The 18537-nt window shown below is 47.3% G+C and overlaps 1 protein-coding gene and 1 long non-coding RNA gene across 9 annotated transcripts in view; one reads left to right on the forward strand and one right to left on the reverse strand.

The window, feature by feature from the left end:
• FAM168A (family with sequence similarity 168 member A) overlaps nt 1-13815 on the reverse strand; it is a 218921-nt gene extending 205106 nt beyond the window's left edge. For 4 of the 7 annotated variants that reach the window (XR_013926065.1, XR_013926066.1, XM_080375591.1 and 1 more), the window contains exon 1: nt 13677-13805. The gene's annotated coding sequence lies outside the window, so the exon portion shown is untranslated. Of the gene's footprint in view, nt 1-10047; nt 12763-13676 lie in introns of those variants that run through there. The other 3 variants (XM_080375592.1, XM_080375595.1, XM_080375594.1) reach the window with 3 other exon arrangements.
• Nucleotides 13816-14027: 212 nt separating this feature from the next.
• On the forward strand, nt 14028-18171 carry LOC308058960. 2 transcript variants are annotated; one of them, XR_013926071.1, is made up of 3 exons: nt 14028-15902; nt 17158-17726; nt 17936-18171. It is a non-coding gene; the product is annotated as an uncharacterized lncRNA (long non-coding RNA). The 2 variants fall into 2 exon arrangements; XR_013926072.1 differs by having other exon boundaries at nt 14028-15356; nt 15772-15902; nt 17158-18171.
• Nucleotides 18172-18537: the final 366 nt, after the last annotated feature.

Consider the following 18537-nt stretch of genomic DNA (forward strand, 5'->3'; position numbering starts at 1 on the left):
TTATCAAGATACAGAAAATGCATGTTGCCATGTTGGTCCTTAAGATTTTCCAGTTTCATTTTCTTTTTAAATCAGAACAAGTTATGAACTTTGAAGACAAAAAAAAAAAAATCGTCTCCTTCTAGAACTTAACCAAGCAAGTCCGTGTGGCCCTGGGTTCTCCTTCCTCAGGACAGCCCATGCTGCTGCAATCCTGTCAGCATCTCAGAGGGGCAGGCAGAAACCAAGAGCCAAAGAATAACAGATTGTTTTCCCCCAGTGTTCTTCCCACTACGTTTTGGCTAATATAAACACACATACAAAGCCAGAAATAGGAAATACTAATAAAAAGGGAAAATCATAGGAAGGTCAGATAGAACCTAAAACCACTGAAGACACACACAACTTCCTGCTGCTGTAGGAAGAAAACTCGGTCATCCGTACGCTCCGTGGCTTATCTCAATAGCCAGAAAACCCTGATAACACCAAGAAAAACATATTCCAGAATCAATGCCCCCCCTGCCTGAGGAGAAAACTCAGCTGAAGTCCTCTCAGATTTAAATCAAGATTGCCAACAAAGTAAAGCCCAGCTAATCCTGACTGCCAGCACAGTCCTGGGGAAAGAGGTCTCACAAGCAGATAAGATTCAAATCAAGAGTTTCACACATCAAAGGCACCAGCCTGAATTGTAAACCAAAATGAGCAAGACACCATACGCACTTTATGTGAGAGCCATTTCCATGTATGCGGAATAATTTGGTGCCGTTTCAAATGTGTCCAAAAATTAAAAGAAAAACGCCATATAGGGCATAATGAAGGAAGCCAACCAGGCGACCATGGGCGCAGAGTCAACAACCTTTTCATTCTTTCATGTGCTGGAGAAGGGGAGAAGTCATCACAGTGGCATCTCCCAATGTTTCATTTACGTATCTTGGGAAACAGAGGCATTAGAAACTCTTTTTACCACATTCCAAATGGGAAACTGAGGCACTGCTTATGCAGTTTGTCAACGAGAGGGAAATTGTGGGCATGGAAAGAACTGGATGCCAGTCTCCCAGTGTCTGACCATGAAATCGTTTATTGCTCGCAAAACACTGGTCACAACAAAAAAGGTTGGGGATTTGAGTTACCTGGCAGAGACATTGTCCCTGAAGAAAGCATAAGGCTGAACCAGATTATTAATTCACCCAAAAAAATCTCCACTGAAGACAATTCTGTTACGTGGAATTTTGGATGAAAAGATTAAAAAGCCACAAACTGGCTTAAACAGATGTGCATTAAAAAAGCTTCCCAAGGGCTGAACACAAACACAGAGCACCAGGCTTTGTTTTGGTAGAAGGGGAAACTACTTAAACCACAGGGAACAGGAGAGAAGCCACACGCTGTCAAGCCTACTGACAGAGCCAGGACCGTCAGTGAAGAGCATCGGGAAAGCATGAGGAAGTCAAGGGCAGCCAGAGAATCACCCGCAGTGTAAGTCACAGAAAAACTCTGCACATACGTGTGCGTGCGAGCGTGCATGTATTGAGTGTTGGCAGGAAAAAAATGACCTTGGAATACCAAGCAAAATGGTGTCCTGCTGTTTGCTTCAGACTGTGTTCGGAAAAACTAGCCTCTGCAAACATGCTCTGTGAATCAGCATGATTGCCTCTGAGAAATACCTGGCTGTCATTGATTTCCTCTTTCAACAGACTATCACAAATATTGGCTAATCAGTCTGGTCAAAAGAAGTAACGGTGCATACCAGGAGCAGCAGCCCTGCGTCAGATGGAACTAAGCAGACAAGAAAAGATTTCAGGAAACCTGGAAAAGAACTGAAAAGGAAACTCTAAGTCAAGGTTTGGCAGTCTTTGTATGGTGCCGTGCCAGGCTTTTTCTTCCCCGTGCTACAGCTCAAGTGTGCTAAGGGAAAGCTAGCAGGATCTGGTAGAAGCCGCCTCTCAAACAGGCAGGGATCTGCTAGTCAATGGTATCTTGCTTCTACACAAGGTAGTGCCTTTTGCTGAGAGTAGAGCTCAGGGAGAGTCAGAAATCACAAGCGGCTGCCTCCTGCAAATGAGCGCCTCAAAATGCCAATGTTATAAGCCCTGCACCCCGTTCATAGTCTGGTTGCACATCCACAGGCTGTTGATCCCTGAGCTAAAACATTCCGTACAAGATGCAAGAAAAAAGAAAAAAAAAAGCCGAACCAAACGAGGCTGCCCGACTGATGAGAATATTTGGATTTGAGTGATGGAACGATATTGCAGGGAACAGAGATCACGGATTGCAGAGCTAGCATCTTTCCAACTAATAAGACACCTTCCCAGATGAAACTGCTGATGCATCCAGGAAAGGAATAAGCTAAACACAAAAGAAGGACACTTAGAAGGGGAAATGAGGTTCAAAGTCAGACAAGAGCGTCCATAAAGAAAATGAATTTTCTGTTGCTATATATGGCTGCAAGGAGGCTGAATAACAAGCAGGAACAAATAAAATCCTGACCGGCAATAAGAAAAAAAAAAATGAAACCTGGTGTGATGAGCATGTGACTGGACTTTAAAACTATTAGTTCAACAGCATTCCAATACGAAAGGGAAGTGATGGCTGCAACACACCACTACAAAGAGCAGGGGGGAAAAACGCTCACCTCTCCGACAGTGATCAGTACTGCAGAGTAACGGAACGTGCAGGGCAACGCAGCAATAATTCGTGTGGTTTAATGGGTGAAGCCCAGGAGGAGGTTCTAGGAAGCACCAAGACAGGGAGCAGGGTACGTGACTCCATAGGTACATAAAGGGGGAAGTGGGGAAAAAGTGGGGTTATGGAGGAGACAGGAGGGCTACAGAACCTCATGCAGCAAGTAATTACAGGGGATTCGTTTCCCAAAATCATAGGTGACAATTTAGAACACAAAGTAACTATTTTGGACCTCATTACAACCAATAAAGCTGCCATAATCACTGGACTGTAAGTCTTGACAGTGAAGAAAAAGGACAAAGTTGCATTTAAACATATCTAAGTGTCGCAATTAAATCAAGATTGCAAAATTTCTTGATTGAAATAATTGATTTTAACTTGTGTGATATTTGTAGTTTTTAATCATCATCTTAATGAAATACCAATGTATTCATAGAATCATTTAGGTTGGAAAGGACCTTTAAAACCATCGAGTCCAACTGTAATGAAAATAGGCATCACTTAAGATGTTGATTTTTCACAAATACAACTTAGCAAGGAAAAATTAAGGAATTTGCATATAAATGATCCACTTACATTCACTCACAAAGTGCTTTTGGGATCAAAAAGGAAATAGCTACAGAGTGGAGTCTGGAAAAGCTTCTAAAGCAAATTAGAGGTTCAACTCCCCTTGTAATCAATGGGAAGATACTAGAAAAATTATTAAGCAACAACACAATAAAGCAAAGAATGCAACAACATGGATGCATCAAGATCAAATTGTGCTAGTCCAAAATAGCCTGGTGAAACCTAATAAAAACAAGTGGACGAGCAGCATATGTTGCTGTGCAGGTGGAGAATAACTAGCTAGGGTGATGGACAAGAGAAAATAACCTAAAGGGTATATTGGAACAGAAATTAATATAAATTAACAATACAACGGATTGGGGGGGGGGGGGGGGGAAGGCATTTCAGATTTTTTGTTAATTGTGCCATTATTTTATGCAACACTGACAAGACCATGGAGCACCAAGTCCATGTATAGTAAACACATCAAGGTACAGACGAAAGCTGCAAAAACAATGAAGAGATTTGGAAACAATATAATCCACAAGAACAGATTAAAGGATCTCATTCAGCCTAGAGGAAAGAAAACTGAAGGACAACGTAACATGCCTCCATCAGTGACAACAAAGGGATGGGTTATTTTGCATGTCCTCTGGAGTGAAGCAACGTATCTTAATTTGCCAGAGATAAAAGATATTGGAAAAGCTTTTAACTAAACTGGTTAAGCATCCACACTACCAGCTACCTAAGGAAGCTAGGTACCTCCTATATGGGAGGATTTTAAGGAAAAATTAGAAAAATATTTGTCAGGGATGCTCCAGAGACACTTTATCTTGCCTCAAGGAGGCGAATGAGCTGGAAAGTCTCCCGAGCTCTCTCCCAGCTCCACATTTCTGTAAGGAAAGGTGCCTCAGAGGTCCAGGCTGTTGAACCGGTGGAAGACTCTTTGAGGACTCTCCATTTCTGAGCCCCTGAGTGCTCATTCTCAATATTTTTTGGAATACAGGAGAAAATCTAGAAGACAAACATTTCTAACACAACATCAGGAGAGGGCAAAAAAGATGACTCAAGTAACTCTCAATCAGTTAGCCAGACATTGGCTTTGGACAAAATAAGGGAAAACTGAATCAGACTTGATCTGGACTTAAAAAGGCCAGGAACAAAATTAATAACAGTCGGTGTTACGGAAAATAGGTCTTGTCAAACAAAGCTGATTTCATTCTTCAATGAGATTCAAAATCAGGTTGATAGTGGCAACTGCTGCAACGTAACAGGCAAACTTTTGTTGCACATGACAACTTAATCAAAAAATTACCACTATGCTATGTCAACAAAGCACAGTAAACACATTTAGAGTTGGCCAACTGACAGATGACTAAAAGCAGTCATCCATGGAAAATCACCACCACCAAAGTTAGCTGTAGTAGAGTTCTGCTGGGCTTGCTAAAGAGCCTGGTACGATTCAAGAGGTCCACTACAGATCTGAAAATTAACATATGATCACAGACAAGATTTATGAATGGTCCTCTGGATGGTAAATGAAGAGGACAGGCCAGCAATACACAGCCATTTGGACTGCAAAGATCACTCAAGGTAGATTTCAATACAACCAAATGCAAGGTGCTACACCTAGGAAACAAAATGTGAAAGCCAGAGACCTTGAAACACAAACTGAGGTACTGCCAGGCAAGAAACCGCCCAACACTTCCAAGCTCAATGCCACATGTTTAACTTGACCAAAATAAAAGCTGAAAGACCATTTGGTTACGGAATTATGAGTTCCCTTCAAATGGAAGAGTTATTAGGTACCAAAGGACCTTTTAGTTTAGACAAGAAAAGGCTTCTGGAAGCAATAGTTGGATACTAATTCAAATCAGACCTCCATTTTTTAATCATGGGGGTAATTATTTACTGAAAATATATCAAGAGAAGTGGTGGACTCTTCATGACTTGAGAGCTTCGAACTAAGACTGACTGTCCTGGTAGATGGTAAGCAGTAGCCCAAAATAAATAGCTTTTAGGCTTCTTTTCTGTGGTTTCAAGGAGGTCAGTCTAATTAAGCCTCAAGCTCTAGGAACTCTCTTCTAAGTCTATACAGAGAGCCACCAACACAGCATCTGAGCACATCCCAATAGCACACAAAGCAAATCAAACCCATCTCCTGGCCTCTGCAGAGGGAGAAGCAGCACACCACCTGACCCAGCCTCGCCATGCAAGGTCAGCAAGAAATCTCCAGGCTGTTTTCCCACAGTGAAAACAGAGCTAGTGCATCTACATGCAAGGATCTTGCTTAAGGACTGCAAAGACCTTCCAAGAATCTTGGACAGGAGCAGCCGTAATGGTATGAAAAGCTGCAGGTCACTGTAACAGAAGCAGCACCAGAAAGGAAAGGAGTAATCTCTTGGACCACCTTCGCAGTAGCATGGACAGAACAACAGGATTCGTGCTAGGCATTTTACTACATGGCAACACAAAAGCAGCCAAGAGCTCTCAGGGGTTTATGCCTTTTCTTCAGAAGTTGTTCATAACATAAAATGAGGGCTTTGATTCACAAACCAGCAAAAACTCTTAACACCCATCTGCTCTACAACATTCCAACATCATTTTACTAAGCCTAAAGCAATTTAAGACATTATTTCTTTATGGTAATGCTAACACACACATATGTAAAATCAGACTCCAGGAATTATGCAAGAAAAGCTGAAACTCGGATGAGAACAGATACGATACCACATTTATCTACTGAGCCCACAACAGAAGTCTACTACCACAGAAGCAGCCAACTGCAACCAAGTATCTTCTCTACAACTTCAACTTGTGTACATGCATGTCACATACAGACAGTGCAAAAATTCTTATGGAGTGAAATATTTTCTTGAGCTTCCAAATGAAATCAGCCCATATTCAGAAGACTCAGCTCTACAGGAAAGCTCAGCAGCTAGGATTTGGATACTACAGTAAAGAAAAAGAAACCATTTCGCAAATTTATGGCACTGCATTTTAAGACTTCAAAAAATTCTGTTGTGAATGTAAGTCAAATCAAGAGCGAATTTGAACTTTAACAAATCTCCCTTCCATTGATTTCACCTCACACTCACACTACAGGGATGAGCAATGGGAAAGCCTTTAGGTGACCCTGTTCTTGTGGCCAAGTGACCACCCTGAGTCTGAACACAGCAGTGGTCACTCTAGGACAAGAGTTGAGACAAGCCCGATTTCCTCCTCCAAACAACCACAAGGCCAAATGGAAACCTTATTCTAGCTGCCTATACTACACAACATCAAATCTGAAAAACAAGCAGAATGCCATAGTTTTTGCAAAAGCCATTAAATGTCTCATTAAGGGATGACATACACAGGCAACTGAAGAAAATTATTTGCAGAATAAATTACCACAGAATAAATGTTTATATGGGGACCTATTCCAAAGTAATTGCACTTTAAATGCTCACAAGCTTAATTCAAAATACTTTTCAACGGGCACAAGGCCTTAAGAGCCCTTCTGTCCGTAGAGACACTTACACTCATCTTGGCTGAAAAATCATCAGCAACTGTAATGAGTGATCTTGGATGAAAAATCATCAGCGAGTGTAACGAGTGATCTTACTTTGCCCACCTAAATGGCAGAAGATGATCAAACATGCTCGAGGACCTCCTTCAGTCAGGGCCAAGTATCTCCAGGAACAGGCTATTACAAGTAGTGCCCATCTATGGATATTTAAGCAAGTTGTCTTCCAGAGATCACCTCCAACTCTGTATTGTCAATAACACCAACAAGGCATCTCATACGTAAAAAAAAATAAGTATACACATATGCACACAGAATGCCACCAGGTCCAAAATCTTGCATTGAACAGGACGACCCATAGAACAGGAACACTCACTCACCTGCTGGGACCGCAAGGAGTTTGAGGAGTTTGTTATGAATAACCACATAAATGCTCTCGTCCATTAAAAAAGCAAGCTGTCATCACCTACAAATTCAAGTATAAAGAACTGAAAGGAAAATGAGGGGAAAAGCAACCTGTGCTTAGAACTTTTCACTAGCCTTCAGGATGTATTTCCAACATCAAAATTATAAAACCTACACATTATCAAATTTAGAGAGTTGAGTATCCAAAACCAACAAAAGCAAAAGCCCGAACACTGTGCTTTAACTCATGGCAGATAAACTAAGAGTCTGATACCATAAAAGAGGCAAATCTTCTTTTTTGCTTCTGATTTGCTGTAGAACTTAACAAAAACCCGAAAAAAAACCCCAACCCTGCAGAACCCAAGATGTTATGGTCTATTTTAACTTTTGCTGCAGTCTGCAATCTTTATCCATTTTATCAAGGAATTAGACATGCCTAGCAGGCATGATGGCATCTATTCTTTTTTTTGCCAGTTTAGTACTTTTTCTCTCATAAAATACTCTAAGCTTGTCTTCAATAATCCTCCCAAATCTCTAACCCTTGCTAAGACAAGGAAGGCAAAAATGTTCAGCCTACAAATACACTCCAGCATTAATCTTCCTATTGAGAACGTTATCGTACAAAAGCTATGATAAACTCCATTTTTCTGCTCTGACTTTTCATTTTCCCACCTTCCAGTTTTCCACATGATCGTTACACCCAAGAAGAGGAAGGAAAGACAGGGAAAAGTACAGCCAAATACAAAACAGCATCTCCAACAGAGGACAGGAACACATTTTTTCAGCTTTTACAAATCCTGTGGTGATAATCTCCTAAATGGTTTACAGGAGAACGTCAACAGGCTCACATTTTTTTCCTCCCCAGAAAGCACACAGTCACTTGAAATTCCTTTGCAGTGCTCAGGGCTTTCAGCACATTCATAGTAAACAAAACTCAGAGGAACTTTTTAAAAATTATTCAAGTCCCGCACAAGCTGTGAGGAAACCAATGCATCTCCATCATCCTCAACAGAAGCTCATTCCTTATACGATTCTTTGAAATATAAAATATTGTGCCATTAATATCATCAGCAGCATTGCTTCCCTACACGGATACAACAGGAAAGAGGGAAGAAATACAAGGTTTGCTTAAACACAAGCATGACAAACTGTCATCTGCTTTCAGACCGAGAGGCAGCGAGACAGAGATTTCAGAAAAATAGATAAATAACAAAATGCTCATATCTGAGTGAAGGTATATATTAAAATAGACCTGGAAATGACTCAGATTTGTGTATTCATGTTCCTGTTTGGAGCCCAAGAGGAAAAAAAAAAATGGTCTGGTTCTCCAAAGCTGCTTCATACTCATCAGCTTCCACAAATTTTAGAAGATCTGCAAATGCTGGATATACCTCAGGAGCTGGATCTTCCCTGACTGGGATCTTAATTACAGGTCTGGGATTCCTGCTTCAGCCAGCCATCACAAAGCACACCTGCCTCTCAACAAAAGAAAAATTGAAAATTCACAACACCTTCTGTTGCTACCGGTTCAAATCAGCAAGGAAAATAAACATAAAATCCCATGTCAAGATCACCCACCCAACAGAGAAAAGCATCAATATATCAGAGCAGAACAGGAAATATAGATCCTATACATGCTGTTCCAAAATCAGCAAGACAAACAAGCACTTACTTCCTATTGATTTTTACATGAAGGCCATCAATCACCACCCACATCACACTTCCAAGCTCTTCCCTGCTCAAAACTTCTCCCAAACTCCCTCCCGCAGCCCCTGTCTCTGTTTGGCAAAGGAATGCACGTGCTCCAGCTGCACATGACCTGATCAGCCAGCAAGATGCCATCTCCTAGAAAAATAAGGGGAACTGTTACAAGCCCTGTTCCCCAGGTAGAAGCCCTCATTTTATTCTCTCCCCTCTGCCCAGCAGCCAACTTTCTCCAAACTTACGAAAAAAAAAAAAAAAAACCCACAACACACTAGATGTTCTTCCATGTCTAGAGCCCTTTGAAATCTGAATCAAAGTGCAAAGGGAATACAGAATCACTGGCAGGCAGGCAGATAGTGTGATCACATCATCCTTACTTCATCAAGAAATCAAGTTTACATGAATTTGCATAAACAAACAGCACTGCCACTGACTTTTTCCTCTCAAATTTCATTACATCAATGCTTTAAACACAAAAATAGGAACCAAATGACTCAGTTCAGTGGAAGGAACAAGAAGGTAAGGCAATTTAGACACCTCTGGAGAACTGCAACCATTTGACCAACTGGTAGTAGAGTCACATGGAAATAGTTTTCAAAAATGTATTCCCAGTTCTGAAAAGCAACAAATTAAAAGCCAATATTTCTTAATTCAAAGAGTTAAAAGACCGTCAACTGGCAAGAAATGGATAGGTGGATTTTATTTATTGTCACTGGAATGAAAATATTCATCTATTTATCAGAGATGCATGACTGCATACAAGAATCCAGTAACATCAGACAGGACTTGCATTTGAAATCAGCGAAAAAATACTATTTACGTAGTATGGAAAAAATCACCATAGAATACAACAAGAACACTTTTCCCAGTCAATCATTTTGGATCAAATATTTCTATGGACTGAACATGATGTCTTACAGAGTTTAAGTATCAAAATTGAGTTTAATTGATTAGAAAGATCACGGTACATTAAGAAATGAGACCAACGCGAAGAGCTACAAACCTCTCCCTCGCAGCCAGCTTCTTCTCAGGCACATGATCTCACCCACAAATAAATCAAAGACGATGCTGTACAAAAAATTACCTCGTTTGCACTTTGAAAGCAATGCAAAAGTCACTCCTCCCCGAGCACGCTGGCTAATAACACAGTTCTCTAGGGGACGCTTCAAATACTTCTTTGCCGTACCAGCGTTGGGAGGAGATTGGCAGGACATCGCACCTCTCACCTTGTGACAAGGGTCAGCCCCAGCACCTCCACGGCACCGGGAGACAGCACTCAGCCCTCCACAGCCACCCGAGGAAAAGCCAGTCGAGCAGAACACCGTCCAGCTGCACATCAGCGAGCGCGAGGGGAGCTAATTCGGGACCCAAACGCACAGTTAAGAATGCCGCAGTTTAAGGAGAGACTTTATGAATTACAGAGGAAACAGAAAGTACACGGAGCACTTGTGCTGCGGAAAGGGAAATCAGGGGCCTCTGCAGATACAATCAAGCCCAAAAGGCATGACTGGAAGACAAATGAAGATCATAATCCGAACTGAAGGAAAGAGTGAGCTCAGAAAGGAAGATATAAAAGCTGTATTTCCCGTCTGACAGCCTCATCAACTGCTACCAAGCGCTTGAGAGCTGGAAATCGGCAGAGAGCTCCTGGGTGGAAACATGGAGGTTTCTCTACCAGGGGATAAAGGTCTGAAACGCTCCTCTACCACAGGCTGTGGCAGAAAAACACCTGGGTTGAAAATAAAATGGAATTTCGTTTATGCCACAGCAGCTGGCTTTTGCAGTAGGTAGGACCTGGTGCCCCAGGAGCTCCATCCCAGCTGCGAATGTCCCACTTCCCATAAAAGGAGATCAACACCAATCTCACAGTGGTCGTCTCTGAAAACTTAGCAAAAGCGGACACTAACCTGCATTAAATACACGCTTCCCACACCTAAAGTGGCCACGCTTGCACCTGTGTCCAAACTGAGGTTCACAAGCTCTTCTAGACAGATCAGATAATTAAATTTAGACTCAATTTAATTATAATATTAATTACGCTTTCAGTTGAAGTACTGAAGGCCTTTCACAGAAATAGTTCTCTGAAGCATTTTCACTTGCCTGGGAAATGTTCTCAGGAGCACCAAGCGCAGTATCACCATTCTTTCCTGGGTTTCCCCATTATCCATGGGGGCAGGTGGGTACTGATACTGAGGAGTATGAAAACTTAACCGCAAAAAGGGGTTTTAAAAAAATCTCTAAATAGCTCACCTACTGCAATGCAGACTTACCACTGAATTTGACAGATGAGTATCACCTAGACCAGAAAGGATCTCTACAACATGTTCTCCCTAAATGACCGTATCCTGTAGTTATTTCATATTAATTTTGACACAATATGGGTGTACCATTCAGGCTTCTCACTCCAAGCAATATTTCCCATTACTGAACACATTCAAAACACCTTCATGGCATGCAGTCATTTTGCTTCCCATCTCTTTGTTCCAAAGGAGAAGGGTTAGGTATCTACCTCTACAAAAAAAAGTGTGTCTTTACTAACAGCCAGGAATTTTAATCAACTAAATTGTATACAAGCCCACATACACACCCCTCTGAACAGTAACATCTGAAATACTTAGCACACACTAAAATGAAAGGCCAGTATAAGCTCATCATTAGGGAGAGAGAGATTCCTTCTGAAAAATGGAAACATTTACTTTGGTTAAAACAAAAAAAAAAAAGTTAAGATGCACAACTAGGTAAGTTGGTATTTGTAACTTCCAGAACAAAATTTAATCAGTTTTAATGTGTATTTTATCCAAAAAATACACTGCTAACTGATATCATTCCTTTTAATGACTACATACCTCTAACAGGAATAAATATTCAGGCCATGGTTGTTGGCTGGGGTTTTTTTAATGTACTCAACCATAAAGGTCAAGAGAATCCATGAAATGATTAAAAATCAAAATCTGCACCAGAAAAAAATAAAATAAAAAAGTATTTGGCCTCCTGGTACTAATTTCCTTTTTCTTTACATTGCTCAACATAGCTCCTCAATTTGAGTTCTAATCAACAACCACTCCACAGTTAACATTTCACGAAATAAAGTGGTTGATGCAATCAAGTCCAGCAAAATATTTCCCTAAAGATGTTTCCATCATTCACATTGCTTCAAAAAAGAAAAAGAGCTCCAGCTTCCTCCATCGCTATTTAACAGCAAGAATAAACACACCACTGCATCTTAAATCATATTTTGGTTAAAACATAAATAGAATCACTTGGAGTTTCTTTCTGGTTAAAAACAACATGCCTTTGTCCAGAAGGGGGGGGGGGGGGGGGGGGGAACAAAAAACCTCAACCTGCTCATTTTTCTACATTTGACAGTATTCAGCACTAAATGAAAGCCTTTTGAATGAAATTCTGTCTATGAAAATACAAGCCAGAACCTGAAAGCTTCTCATCATGATGTGCAGGGGGAAAGAAAAGAGGAAGAAAAAAAAAAAAATCTCCTCAAAATCCAACACAGTACAAAACCTTTTTTTGGTAACGAATATTTATTTCATTTCCATACTTCCAGGCTCCTCTGCTTGCTATGAGGCATCTGAAGCTAAGCACCTTTTTAGCGTTATTAACCCACGATAGTGATGGACTTCATCGCCCTGAGAAACCACGATACCCCCATAACAAAGTCTCCAAGCAATCATCACAACTAATAATAAAATAATCACCCCTTTCATAAAAACGAATAGAATATACTATTTTATAAGGACAAAAAAATAACGCCGCCTTACGTTTCACAACCTCGCGCTCTCGGCTCTCAAGCTACAGCTGCTGCCCGCCGCCGTCCCCCTCCTCAGCGACCCCGGCCCACGTCGAGCCCCCGCAGGGGAAGGGGAGCGGGACGGGGGGCGCCGCCCCTCGCCCTTCCCCATCCCAGAAAGTTGCCGCCGGGCTCGTTCCGTGTTCCCGGGCGCCGCTCCCGCCGCCGCCGTCCCCACGTGCCCCTCCCGGCATTTTCCGTGGGTACGCGGCGAAGCGTACCCCCACCTCACCCCCACCCCGGGCGGCACCCCCCCCCCCGGCATCCCCTCAGGGCTGGGGGACAGGCACCTCCAGCACCCCTCCGACATCCCCTCAGGGCTGGGGGACGGGCACCGCCACCCGCACCCCCCCCGGCATCTCCTCAGGGCTGGGGGACGGGCACCCCCGGGCAGCACCCCCCACCCGCACCCCCCGGCATCCCCTCAGGGCTGAGGGACGGGCACCCCCACCAGCACCCCCCATCGGCATCCCCTCATGGCTGAGGGACGGGCACCCCCACCCCCGGCGGCACCCCCACCCCCGGAGCCCCCGACATCCCCTCAGGGCTGGGGGACCGGCACGCAGGAGGGAAAAGGGAAAAAAATAAACCACGCGTGATCCCGGCGATTCCCACCCCCCTTCCCACGCGGAGCGGAGGGGAAACTTGGCTCGGACCCGGCGGGGGGGCGGCCGGGCCCCCCCAGGCGGCCGCTGAGGGGAAGCGGGGCCGCCCCCCACCCGACCCCAGTCGCCCCCCGTGGCTGGCGGCAGACCCCGCCGGGGGGGTCACACACACACACGGGGCAGTGGCGGGGGCCGGACCAACCCCTCCCCAGGGCGGTGGTCTCCTCTTCCCACGCGCGACCCCGGCCCCCGCGGGCGCCACGCAAAGCGGAGAGGATCCCCCGCCCGCCGCCCCCGGGCCTGTCCCCTAGCGGGGGGGCTCACAGTGACCCCCCCTCCCCGCTCCCCTCACGCCGCCCCCCCGGCCGCTGTCACCCACCGGCCCGCGCCCGCAGCCCCCCCGCCACTACCGGTCGCCCCTAAGGGGGTTTTCCCGCCCCCCCCTCACCTGCGGCTGCTCAAGCGGCGGCGACGGCGGCGGCGTCCCCTCTGCCGGTGCGGCGGCAGCGGCAGCGCGCTCCCCCTCCTCCCGCTGCCTGCTCCGCGGCTCCTGCCTCTGCCCGCAGCCGCCAGCCGGTGGGGGAGGGGGCGGCGGCGGCGGCGGGCGGGGGGGTGGCGGGGTTGGTGAGGGGTGGGGGGGGGAGTACCACCAGCGGGACCGTTACAGTGAAGCGAGGACTACCGCTCCCAGCATGCGCCGCGCGCCCCTGCCGCGGCACGGCGCCGGCGGGCCGCCGCGGGGCATGCTGGATAATATAGTCCGCGGGGGCGGGCGGGGAGGGAGACTGGGCCCCGGTGGGCGCGGGGCACGCTGGAAGCTGTAGTGCCGGCCGCGGGGCATGCCGGGAGCTGTAGTGCGGCGGCGGGCTCAGCGAGGCGCGGTCGCGGGGCATGCCGGGAGCTGTAGTTCGGCCGCGAGGCATGCCGGGAGCTGTAGTGCAGCCGCGGGGCATGCCGGGAGCTGTCGTCAGCGCGGCCTGAGGGGAGGGAGCAGGCCGCAGCCGGGGTCCCCACCGGGCCGTGCAAGGTGGGGATCGGCGGGACATCGGGGGCCAGGTCCCGGCCCCAGCAGACGCTCCCCTGGCCGTCCGGCGAGAGCAAGGCCGCGGGCTGCCAGCAGTGAGGCCGGTGGAGGGAAGGGAGGGGAGAGCCTGGGCGCCCGGCCTTGCACCCCCGCCTCCTCCCCCTCCTCCTCCTGCCGCGGCCTGACTTTGCCCCGTCCCGTCTCCTCACACCTCTCGCCCCCCTCCCCGCTAACAGCTGCATGCCCCCCACCTCAACCCCCCCACACTCCCCCTCTCCCCCTCGGCAACGCTGGCAGCAGCGGGCACTGACCCCAGCCTGCTCCTCACTTCCCCTCTCCCCTGCAAAACCCCTTGCTCCACATTCTGGGGCGCAGCCACTCCTGCAATATTTGGGGAAGGCAGCAGCTTTGGCCTCCTGTGGCCCTGAGAGGAAGGGCCCTTCTCCAGCAAAGCAAATGAGTGCTTTAATTTTTCATGTAGGAATGGATGTGAAAAATTGACATTAAACCTTTTAGAATTACCAGCATCATTTAGGTTGGAAAAGACCTTTAACATCATCAAGTCCAAGCATTAACCCAGTGCCACCAAGGCCACCACTGAACCATGTCCCCAAGCGCCACATCCACATGTCTTCTGATCACCTCCAGGGATGATGACTGCACCCTGTCCGCGGGCAGCCTGTGCCAGCGCTTGGCCACCCTGTCGGGGAAGACATTTCTCCCCGTGCCCACCCTGAACCTCCCCTGGTGCGGCTGGAGGCCGTTCCGTCCTGTCCTGCCGCTGGTTCCTTGGGAGCAGAGACCGACCCCCCTCCCTGCAGCCTCCTGCCAGGCAGCTGTAGGGAGCCAGAAGGGCCCCCCTGAGCCCCCTTTTCTCCGGGCTGAGCCCCCCCAGCTCCCCCCGCCACCCCCAGAGCTGTGCCCCAGCCCCTTCCCCAGCCCCTGCCCAGCTCTGGACACGCTCCAGCCCCTCTGGGTCTGTCTGGGGGTGAGGGGCCCAACGCTGACCCCACGGCTCGAGGGGTGGCCGCACCAGGGCCCAGAGGATGATCGCTGCCCTTTTAGGAGGGATTGGCAGCACTGGCTGGTGCACACAGCTACAAGGTAGGTGCAAGGTGCATCACAGCAGCTCAGTGCCCCAGTTTTAGGGTGGGAAAGGAGTATTTTGGGAAAGTCCTGGTGTCTGGGAGACAGAGAATTCCTATGGGTCTTTCCCCCAGGCTGACACCAACACCCACATCTCCTCCCCAGTCCCTCAGAACATTAATTGCTGTTTGAAGTATTTTGCTTTTTTGTGAAGAATCACACCAGCAATTTTGTTTCCCAAGCAATCGATCTCGAGCACCCCCCTAGGGAATCAGGGAATTGGGATGGGGCTGTCCCCAGGGCAGAGCAGGGGTCATCATACCCCAGGCTGCTTGCTTCAGTTTCTCACCCCTTGGACATGCTGGCATGGGGTGGACGGTGTTGTGAAAATAATGTCAAAGGAAAAATTTCTCCTTGCACGTTTCTTCCGCAGGGCGGAGGATGCTGGCAGCGCTGATGGGACATGCTCAGCCACAGTGACGCCCAGTGTTGGAGCCTCCAGTAGGATCTGGGGGCTCTTTAACAGCCCCCAGGGGGGCAGGGGTTATCCCCCCTGGAAGAAAGGTACTGACTTGTCCCAACGGCAGATGTGTGTTAGTAAAAGAAAGAGCAAATGTTGGGGTGACCTCACCTGGGTTCCAGCATGGGGGTAGCATATCTGAACCCCCAGAGCTTCTGCCCATCTGCCCCCACAGCAGGAGGAGACAGGGGAGATCCACTGGGGAGGTTCTGTTTTCCTACATCATGTGAGACATGGGAAAAGTTTCAAAAATCCTTTGTTTCATATCCCAACCCCAAGGCTTTGGCTGGGATGGGGGAGATCTCCACCAGCACTGAGCCAGTGCTCTGTAGCAGCTTCTTGCTGTAACAACCACCCAGGTGAGGCATGGATGGAGCCCAGCTGGACAAAAGACAAACTGGCAGTTTCAAAGTCCATCTCTTCTACTAAGCAACACCCAACTGCAATGGAAAACAAGGGGAAATCCGTGATTTGGCTCCCCTGAGCCAAGAGCCAAGTCTGTTCCCATGTTGCATCCTCTCCCGTCTTCCACCTGCGCAGCTTTGCCAGCTGAAAATAAATTCCTGGCTCCTCAGCTCACTGTTTTCACCCAGTGTGCCCCAAACTTACCCCAAATAACTGGAAAAAAACGGCCACCAAACCCCAGTTCTCAAAAAATAAATAAACCAAGCTCCCCAAATCCTGCGCCAGCATAATTTTCTTCCCCAGTGGAAAGCAGAGCGATTTGGCGACATTTTTAATGGTACCACGTGTGGTTTGCAGTCTCCAACGCCTGCCTTTTCAGCCTGTCCATCACAAACGTGTGGGTTGTGTTGATGTTTGCTCCCTGGAGGCTTTATTTCTGTTCTTTTTCTTTGTAGTTGTTGTTGTTGTTTCCCTTCTCTCCTTCTTGGAATAAACTTGATGTCTTATCTGCCAGCTGACCAGGGGCTGCAGCCAAGCAGAACCCATTAGTGCGGTGCTATAGATTTTCAACCCCATGAAAATCTGCTGCCATTTTAAATAGAGCATCTATTTATTTCACTTGGCGGTGTGTCCTTTTGCTGTCAAGGAGACAAATTATTCCAGTCCTGTGGCAGAGCTCACAATAACGTGGCAGAAAAGCTTGGAGAACAATTTATACCAAACTGTGGCATAACATCTACCTATAGAGCGGCAGCCCGATACCAGTGGATGGCCCAGAATAAATCCACATTTCAGCCCAAGTCCCTTCCTAAGGGAACTTTTTTATTAAGTCATTGCAGAACAAAGTATCTGGCCTGGACCTTGATTTCTCAGCATGCATCTCTAAATATTTAGCGTGACCAGGATGTTTTGCAGCCCGATAACCAGCATGGAGGGATGCGCAAGGCTGCACGAGCGTGCCCCAGCCGATGGGGTAATTGCAATTTAACTCCTTTATAATTAATCTGCATGCTGCTGGATTAATCTAATTCCTTCTGCTGTTCACCACAGCAAAGCCAGTGCTGGAGGGAGGGAAGGGGAAAGGGGTTTTGCATTGAAAAACCTGCTGGAATAGATGCGGGTTTTTTTGTATTAAGGGCTGGCATATTCTTAATAAACACCTTTGTCATCAGCCTAGCCTTAACTATATATAACCTGACCTGTATTTTAAGCCACATAATGCCAGCCAGCTGCCAGGGATTGCGCTCACTGAATTGTCTTGGGCCTGTTTCCAGTGTGCGAGGGGAGCCACAGGAAATGTGCCGTGTTTCCTTCCGCAGGTGGCAAAAAAAGACTTTGGAAGAGGCGCTTGGGCTGCCACTGCAGGCTTGTCTCGATGGAAACGCATCCCTGCCCGCACGCAATTCCTGCCTGCCTGCTACGGCTAATGCCTGCACATTCTCCTGGGCATGCCCTACATATGTGTATGGAGAGAGAGATATAAAATATATAGCCATTCCTTCTTTTAGGGAAGGAGTGGATAAGTGGGGTTCCCTGCAGTTCCCCAGTCTGCACTTTCCAAACCTGCCTGGGGGCCAGGGACCGTGCCTTTGCCAGCTGCTGGCTGGGCACAGGGATGCATCCCAGGCTCTCCTTCACTCCTAACCTCCTTATTTTTTTCTTTTCCCAACAGGTTTGCAAAGCCTCAGCTGTCTTGAGCAGGGTGAAGGGGTCCAGTAAGGTGCAGCAACAACGATGTCCAGCAGCTTTTCCAACCCTGCAGCCTTTGGGCACCTGTGACTCATGCCTGCCTGTCTCCAGAGCTGAGGATAGTTTTGCTCTGAACTCCAGCAGGAGCCAAGTCAGACCTCGATTTTAACTCAGAGGATAATTTGCTCCACTCGGAAATTCAAGTTAGACAAGCACTTAGGTACTTAAAATTGGGGTTGCTCCCAGTTTATGCTCCTGCCAGTGGTATGCCCCTGGCGCTGGCTCCAGCAAGATCCTGTTGTGATACTAAACGCCTCAGACCCATTCCCAGCATTGGAGGAGGGTCCTGCATCCCCCAAGCATCTCATGGGCCAGTGCCCAGCTCCGGTCTCACCTCTGTGTGAGGCAGGAGACCCCGGGGCACCCCACGCTGCCCTAGGCATAGCTTTGTGGCTCCCACTTGGGCTGAGCCATCCCGAGGGCACCCACACTGCTGCCACCAGCGCACGGGTTACGTACGTACGGTCCCTGTTGTCCCACTCCGGAACCCCTCGATCGCCCAGCCTCTCCCGACCGTGCGGCTGC

The sequence above is a fragment of the Falco punctatus genome, assembly GCF_963210335.1.
Source record: "Falco punctatus genome assembly, chromosome: 2".
Lineage (NCBI taxonomy): Eukaryota > Metazoa > Chordata > Aves > Falconiformes > Falconidae > Falco > Falco punctatus.